The sequence below is a fragment of the Onychomys torridus genome, chromosome 10 (assembly GCF_903995425.1).
Source record: "Onychomys torridus chromosome 10, mOncTor1.1, whole genome shotgun sequence".
Taxonomy (NCBI): Eukaryota; Metazoa; Chordata; class Mammalia; order Rodentia; family Cricetidae; genus Onychomys; species Onychomys torridus.
Genome location: NC_050452.1, coordinates 72,014,854 through 72,023,072, shown reverse-complemented (window position 1 = coordinate 72,023,072; position 8,219 = coordinate 72,014,854). Strand labels below are relative to the sequence as shown.

Below are 8,219 nucleotides of genomic sequence, written 5' to 3'. Positions count from 1 at the left end.
GGGAATCCACAGCCATGCCACTTAGCTCATGGCGGCTGGTGGCCAGCTCCATCTCACAGGCAGCTGTCAGAAGACAAGTTTGCACTGCAGCTGGCATGAGACTGTGAGACTAGGAAGCCCAGTGTGGCTCCATTTCGGTGCATTCAGAATCTTTCAATGTTCTTAGGTTTATATGCTTCAATGCCCCATGTTGGGTGCCAAATGTAGTCAGAAGTTTTGCTATGTCCTGACTGGCCAGCGGTCAGGACAAATCTCTCCCACTCACGTCCCCCAAGTAAGCACACTGAGGATTATATTAATTAAAACTGCTTGGCCCTTAGTTCACACTTACTACTGACTAGCTCTTACACTTAATTTAACCCATAATTCTTATCTATATTTAGTCACCTGGTTTTCTCAGCTCTGCCTTGTCATTTTGCTTTTTCTGTGTCTGGCTGGAGACTTCTGACTTAGCCCTTCCTCTTCCCAGAATTTTCCTTGTCTGCTCTCTCTGCCTATACCTCCTGCCTAACTACTGGCCAATCAGCATTTTATTAAACCAGTGTACAAGGGCATTATTCCACAGCACTTAACCCTTTTTAGCCCTGTATCTTCAACACTTTCTGACCTGGGATACTTTTTTAAAATGTAAAATTTGTAAAACTAATATTCCATAAGAACATGGTTTAAGAACTTCTGATAAAAGGTTATTTATGTGATTATTTGATTTAAACAATCCATTTTATTCATGTATTTTATCAAGGAATATTTACTGTGTTGGTGACCATGCCTACAGAATGAAGTTCCAGAATTCTGTCTTCAAACTGCCTTGCATTTAACCCTCACAAACTGATGAGAATGCCCACTTGCACATCATAGACACTAAAACTGGGTCAATCCAGAGAATATTAGCATGGCCTCTGCACAAGGATAATAGGCAAACTCATGAAGGAGTCCATGTTTTTAAAAAATAATTAAAAAAAAAATACTGATAAGAAACCCTTTGATTCCAGCTCCCACCCTCAACTAATCCTTCCCTTACTGGATTTGGGGAACAATGTATTATCCTTGGTAATCTGAATCAAATGTCTGAGGGGTCTGTCCCCAACCTCGGTGTGATGGCAAACACCTGTAATCCCAGGACCACATTGAAAATCAATTGTGGCAACCACTCTAGGTCAAGGTTCAAATGCCCTGTGCGATGCTGGGGAGCAGGTACCAGAGAGGAAATTCCCTGCCTGGGTCCTAGATAGGTTCCAGACCCTTCTTTACTGACTCTAGGGCAAACTAAGCTTGAGGCATTCTGATGTCTGCAGCTCTGTCCACTGTGATGAAGGTTGTTTTCAGGGTTTCTGGAAGTAACACTGTACGTATGGTCACTTGATGTTCAAGGAGAAATCAAGTCTCCAAATGTACAGCTTGTGGCCAACCCACCCTCTTCTCAGAGGGAAAACAGGACATTTCGAGGGTGACACATGCGCAGTGATTATCCTCTTCAGTGCTATCATCTGAGAACTGCTGTGCGGCTAATGGGTGCTGTTACCACCCTGAGCAACACTTGCTAGACTGTCCTACTCAGTGACCCAAACCACAGAAGCTCCCCACCAACTGCAACTGAGCATCTGCCACTGCTGTTGAGGTAAGGAATGTGTGCTACAATCTTGGTCGGGAGTCTTCTGGGGAGTTCCAAGGGCCACAGAGCATCCCTCTGTTGTTCCACACACGGGGTCAGCTATGCATTTCCCACAGAGTCCTGTCTAGCTGGATGAAGGGGCAGCCTCCTCTAAGGGCTGGCACATCTGTCTCGGGAATGGCAGGGGCTCAGGGTGGACCTGTTGCTTGGTCTGCTTCTGGGGACCGGTGTGGGGAGAGAGAGTGTTAAGGCAGGACTGTCCTTGGTTGCTGTCTTGCTAAGATGGAGAGGTGATAAGCATTTCTCAGTGGGTGGAGAATATCAGGCTGGGATGTCTGGGAAGCCCCCAGCTTTAAGCACAGTGCATATCTGTGTGGGTGTGTTCATGTACGTATGTACACGTGCAGCCTGTCACACACAGACTCTGATGTTCCTTTACACTGTTCTACCACCGTGGCACTTCCGCCCCTCAGAGGATCCTGAGCTGCGTTCACTACAGAAGCTGGAGAGAACAAAACACTGGCTTGGTTCTCATCAGCTCTGCTGAAATCTGGATTCACCTAAAGCTGGACATCTTAAAGCCGGCTCACTGAAAACGTGGCTGAAAGTTCTGTCGACTTGATGGCCAGGTGCCGACAGTTCAATTCCCATTCGAATGCTTTTATCTTATTATTTTTTAGTTGGATTGTTACATTATTTTGTTCCACATCTGCCATGGTGCCGACGTGGAGGTCAGAGGGCAGCTTGCAGGAGCCAGTTCTCCCCCTCCACGTGGGTCCCAGGGGTACACCCGCTCCCTGAGCTGTCCCATCAGCCCTCCAGTGGTTTTGTGTCCACTGAGGCATTACATCCTTTCTTACCACATTGTCAGTATTGTGGTGATTTTAAATTTTTAAAGATTTATTATTAATGTGTGTGTATCATGATGGGGGTACTGTTTGTGCTAGGGCATGGTGTGTGTGGGGGTCAGAGGATAAGGTGATGGAGTCACTTCTCCCACTTTATATGGGTTTCAGGAACCGGGCTTAGATTATCAGCTGAGTCACCTTGCTGGCCCTCCATGATTTATAACTATTTACACCAGAGTGCTTCTGAGTTATATTTATCTTTTCCTATGTTACCGACTTTTCAAATTCTTTTTTAAAAAGTTTAAGGAGTCTAGCAATAAATACAATTAGTAAAGAAAAAATACGTTTTATGTGATTTTTAAAACTGTGATTTAAAAAGAAACACAAAACATAATTTATTACCATTTAACTACCTTGAAGCCAAGCATAGTACAAACTATAATCCAGTATTTGGGAGATAGAGGCAGGAGTATTGGGAGTCCAAGCCTAACCTTAGCTACCTAGTAAGTTTGAAGCTAGCCTGGACTACATTGATAACCTGCCTCAAAAAAGAAAATTTTTAAAACTATTTTGAAATATAGAGTTCTGTAGTATATATTGTATTTAATTATTATACAGTAGGTATCTTTTCCAGAATGGTTTTTGTCTTTCATAACTGGAATAAAACCATTGAACAACTCTATTTTCTCCTTCCCTCTGGCCCTTGGAAATCCTATTCCATATCTCTCTCTCTCTCTCTCTCTCTCTCTCTGTGTGTGTGTGTGTGTGTGTGTGTGTGAGCGCGCTTGTCTTCTTTAGATACTTACCTCATGGAATCATGGAATCACAAATATTTTTTTCATTTAGCATAATGTCCTTGGGTTCACGCATGCTGTGGTATGTAGCAGAACTTCCTTCTTTTGCATAGATGCAGAATGTCCCATGGCTGTCCCTTCAGGAGCCTGTGACCACACTGGGTAAGTCTTACTGTCATTCATTCCCCTGTAGATTCCTAGCCCATGCTCGTGGGCTCTTAAATTTTTCTGAGTGCCTCTTTTCTAGCCCTCATACACAGGCCCATATTAAAATGTCTTTATTAAACTTTGCATGTGCCATGGCATGCATGTGTGCACATTCACACATACATAATAAATGCAATTTAAAGATTTTTAAGTCAGAGTGAGCAATTTGTTTCCAGCTCAGGAGCACAGCTGCTGGTGTGCCCTTGGCTAAGAGTAGTCCTCTGTTGGGGAGGGTCATCCTCTTTGTCTGAGCACAGCTTTGGGAAGGACACACACAGAGCAAAAGAGAGGGACAGCTGCCTAGCCCAGCCACACCAGCAGGATCAACCCTGGAGACCAGAGGGGTGTGACAGATTGCCCTCACATCTATTCTGTAGTATCTTGGGTTCACAGTTCAGGCAAGCTGTACCACTGTGTCGGAGAGAAGCAAGGCCATCTTTGTATTACCTAATCATTGTTGTTATTGAGATTACATAGATTGGGTGGGCATAGCGGTGCACACCTGTAGAGCAAAGGAGGCAGAGGCATGAGGATCATGGCCAGCCTGGTCTACACAGGGAGTGTCAAGCAGCCAGGACTATTCAGGCTGCCTGAAAGCCTGATGGAACAAACAAGAAAGGAAAGCAAGACTACAACCTGTACCTGTTTTCACTCAACCCTAAGTGAGTGTTACAGATGTGAACACTACGAATGTGACATCGTTTATTAAAGAGCGCTTTTCAGCTGCTCTTAAAGTTTATAAATAGAAACATGTCAGAGTTGCTCACTGATACTAAAACATTTCCAGGGGATTTTTTTTTATTATCAATACATTAGTAGAATGTATTAGTTTTATTATAACTTCAGTGTTTTCAGATTTACAAAGCACTAGCAATCATATGATTGAATCATCCCTGTACTCTTATGAATGAAATAAATACCATTACTGAGGGCTGGTGATGCAGCTCAATTGATACAGTGCTTGCCCAGCATGCAGAAAGCCCCGGGCTTGATCCCCCCAGCACTGCATAAATCAAGGTGTCATATATCTATAATCCAATAGAGGCAGGAGGGTCAGAAGTTCACAGTCACCCAAAACTGTATAGCAAGTTTGAGACCAGCCTGGACTACATAAGACCCAGTCTCAAAATATATGTATATTGAAAAACTGAAATAGAAACAATTTTTCTAAAGACATATTTTAATAAATGGCTAAAATTCAAAGCTGAGTGATTTCTCTCCAAATCCCTACTTCTCATTCCTTCACTAAGGGACACAATTATATTTGAAACAATATTTTCAAAATGATTTTTTCCACATCTTTTAGGGTCTCTAACCAAAAATCTTTTATAAAGAAGGGTTGCTTCCCGTGGGAGAAGTTCATGTAAGCAAGCAGTCCCAACACTGCATCCAGCTGTGAAGAGCCAACATGAAAACTGTCACACACCCAGAGGATGGGGTCAGAGGCCTAGCTTAAGAGGAGAAGGTCCTGGGGTAGAGCCTGGGGCAAGCTGTTCCCAGATGCCTTCCAAGGCTCCATTGCCACCCAGAGGCCCTGTGCTTGGGGAAGAAGCAGGAACCCAGAGTTGGCTAGCAGCCAAGTAGCATTTCATGCTCCTCCTCCGCCCCTAACTCTTACTATCTCCTTCTCCCCATCTCCTCCCCCTCCTCCCCATCTCCCCCTCCTCCCCATCTCCTCCTCCTCCTCCTCCCCATCTCCTCTTCCCATCTCTTCTTCCCCTCCTCCCCTCTCCTCTTCTTCCCCTCCTCCCCTCTCCTCCTCTTCCCCTCCTCCACATCTCCTCCTCTTCCCCTCCTCCCATCTCCTCCTCTTCCCCTCCTCCCATCTTCTCCTCTTCCCCTCCTCCCATCTCCTCTGCTAGCCTAGACCTCTTCAGAAAAGAATTTAAAATTCAATACATTGTTTTGCGTAGGAAATTACAAGAGTTTTGAGGACTGGGCAGTAGCTCCGAGGTCAGAACACTGGCCTGGTAACCAATGACTGGCATTCAGAGCCTCACAATCCACGTGGATGCCAGTGGGTACACCCCATCTGCTGGTCTAGCTCTTGCTTCCTAAAGACAGAGAGGGGATCCCAGTGCAAGCTAGCTATGGAGACTAGTCATCTCAGCCAGCCTTGGCTTTGATCATGAGAACGGTCTCGGAAGAATAAGGCGGAAGAGCAATGAAGGAAGATTGCTAATCTCAACTGGGGTCTCCCAGGAACATATACACACAATCAGGTACACTTGCACATGCTTCCTACACTCACCCACATACACACTATGGACACATGAAAAGAAAAAAAGAGGAGTTTTGAATTAAGACCACCAGACAAACTAAAGATCCTTATATCTGGCTCATGGTACATGTAAACAACATTTTCCAAATTATTTTAAAATTTTAATAATTAAATGAATTTTTATGAAGTTATAATTAAATATGGCTGGTAAATGTGATGAATCAATCTAACATGTGTGATATTTAAGTTATAGCTAAACTGTCAGACTCAGGAACACATATTAGAGACTTAGAATGTTCAGTGGTTGAAAGCACAGACTTGAATATTCACCTACAGGTTTATATTTTGATTCTGGCGTTTACCAACTGAGTCATGGTAACAAATGCCTATAACCCCAGCATCTAGGCCATTTATTTTTACCGTGTGTGTGTGTGTGTGTGTGTGTGTGTGTGTGTGTGTGTGTGTGTACAACATGTGAGAGTTGATTCTCTGCTTCTACCCTGTGGGTCCCATACTCAGGTTGCCAGGCCTGGTGGTAAGCACTTTTACCCACTGAGCCATCTTCCTGAAGGTCACCAGCTGGCTTGACTGGTGGGCCAAGAAACGCCATGTACACACCTGACTCTTCCTCCCTAGCACTGGGATCATAGAGAGCACTGCTCACCAGGCTTTGTGTGTGGGCATTAGGGACCCAAACTCCGGTCCTCATACGTGTAAAGCAGGTGCTATCCCTTACACTCACAACGCTATCCCTTCCCTTGTAGCTATGAGTCTTAGAGATCAAACCTGAGACATTTATTAGTTCAGAACACACAGGGAGGGCAAGGATCCCCTCAAAAACAAATAAACTTAATTTGCTGATTTATTCATTCGGGTTTTTCTTTTCTATTTTCCCTTCATGTTCCTTTCTTTTTGTTTGTTTGTTTGTTTTCTAATTCCAGTCTGGCTTCAAACTTCTGATGTAGCTGGGATTATCCATGTGCAGCACACCTGCTTTCTGCAGTGCTTGGGGGAGAAGTCAGGGCTCCCTGCACACAAGGCAAGCACTCTGGTCCCATTGGTCTGACAGAGAAGGTCGGCAGATGATCAGGGAAGGGCAGGAGCTGCCACAACAGCTAGGTTGTGTCAGTTGCCTAAACAAGACTTGAGCATGGCCACAGTGGCATCTATTAAAACACACAGCCATTTCATGAAACCACATAAAAAATGTTTCAAGAGGGAATTGGGGTAGAGCATTCTGGACCCATGGTTATTCTCCATGCTAACTTAGCCCCACATGTGGTGAACATCTGCAAATAAATTAAATAAATAAAGTGATCCTCATGGGCTCTGCATCCAAACCCCAGGCAGCACAGCCAGGGTTGGCACAAACGGCAGCAGCCATGTACAAGCACACGGAAAAGCAGCAAGGGAGAAAATTCCTCCATGTTAAAAAGTAAGTTGGTCAATTGGTAAATAATAGACAGAGAGTTCAAACCTTTGCCAACTTAAAAAAAAAAAAGTTAACATCATAATAACTTTCTATAATGAAAATAAATACAATAAAATAAAGGTGATGGCATGTTTGCAAAAGCAAATAGCTATTACTAGCTGAGTCAGTTTTCCTAAGGGAAACAATCATATTTGGAAAAGTCCCTTATTTGGAATATTAAGAAATGCTTCATTTCAATGCTTATGTGACTTTTAATGGCTCTTAGTCTTCTTTCCGCAGATGAGTGGGGGCTACCGATGCTGCTGAGCCCTAGGATTCTTGCAATGACCTCACTGTGCTCTGCAAACATGTTGTCATTTTTTCAATTTGGTTACATTCCAGACCCAGGAGTGAAGGCAAGTTTATGATCAGGGAGGAAAATAAGAAAAATATTTACATAAATTCCATAATGCAACTTTTAAAAAAAACTAAAAAAAAAGGCCTTTGAACTGAATATATGTGGGCACACAATCCAAATAGAGAGCAGAGATGGAATGTAGGGAAAAGTCAAAAATGATGAAGGTCACCCTCTGCAGGAGAAACAAATACATATGTATTCATGCACACATGTGTACACACATACACACACACACACAAAACACACCACGCATACTCACAAATGACTTGAGCCTTCTGAAGATGTCTTCCCAACAATGATGCATCCCAAATTCCAATGGTTAGTAACACTAGAATGTGAAGTCTCATTGAGAAGGCCTCAAATCCAAACATTAGCTAATAAGTTGACATATAATTGTAAGTGTTGTCCCGGGGCAGCAGCATCCCCCCAGCCCTTCTCACTACCAATTAAGTAAGAAAAGAAAGAAAAGTCTGTAGCACAAATTCTAATTGGTCTTAATAAAAATCCGGAGCCAAATATCAGGGTGAATGCGGAAAGATTAGCAAAGCAGAGCAGCCAGCCACTAGAAAGACTTCCTACCTCTAAGGAACCCTCAGCCTAAAGGGGCAGACAACTCCTGTCTCCTACCTCATATTCTTCTCTCTGCCCAGCCATATCACTTCCTGTCTCCACCTCCATAGTGCTGGGATTAAAGGTGTGTGCCACCAC

The 8,219-nt window shown here is 43.7% G+C and overlaps 1 non-coding gene across 1 annotated transcript; it reads left to right on the top strand.

Moving 5' to 3' along the window:
* Window positions 1-837: 837 nt before the first annotated feature.
* LOC118592614 lies at window positions 838-944 on the top strand. Its single transcript, XR_004946088.1, has one exon. It is a non-coding gene; the product is annotated as a U6 spliceosomal RNA (small nuclear RNA).
* Window positions 945-8,219: the final 7,275 nt, after the last annotated feature.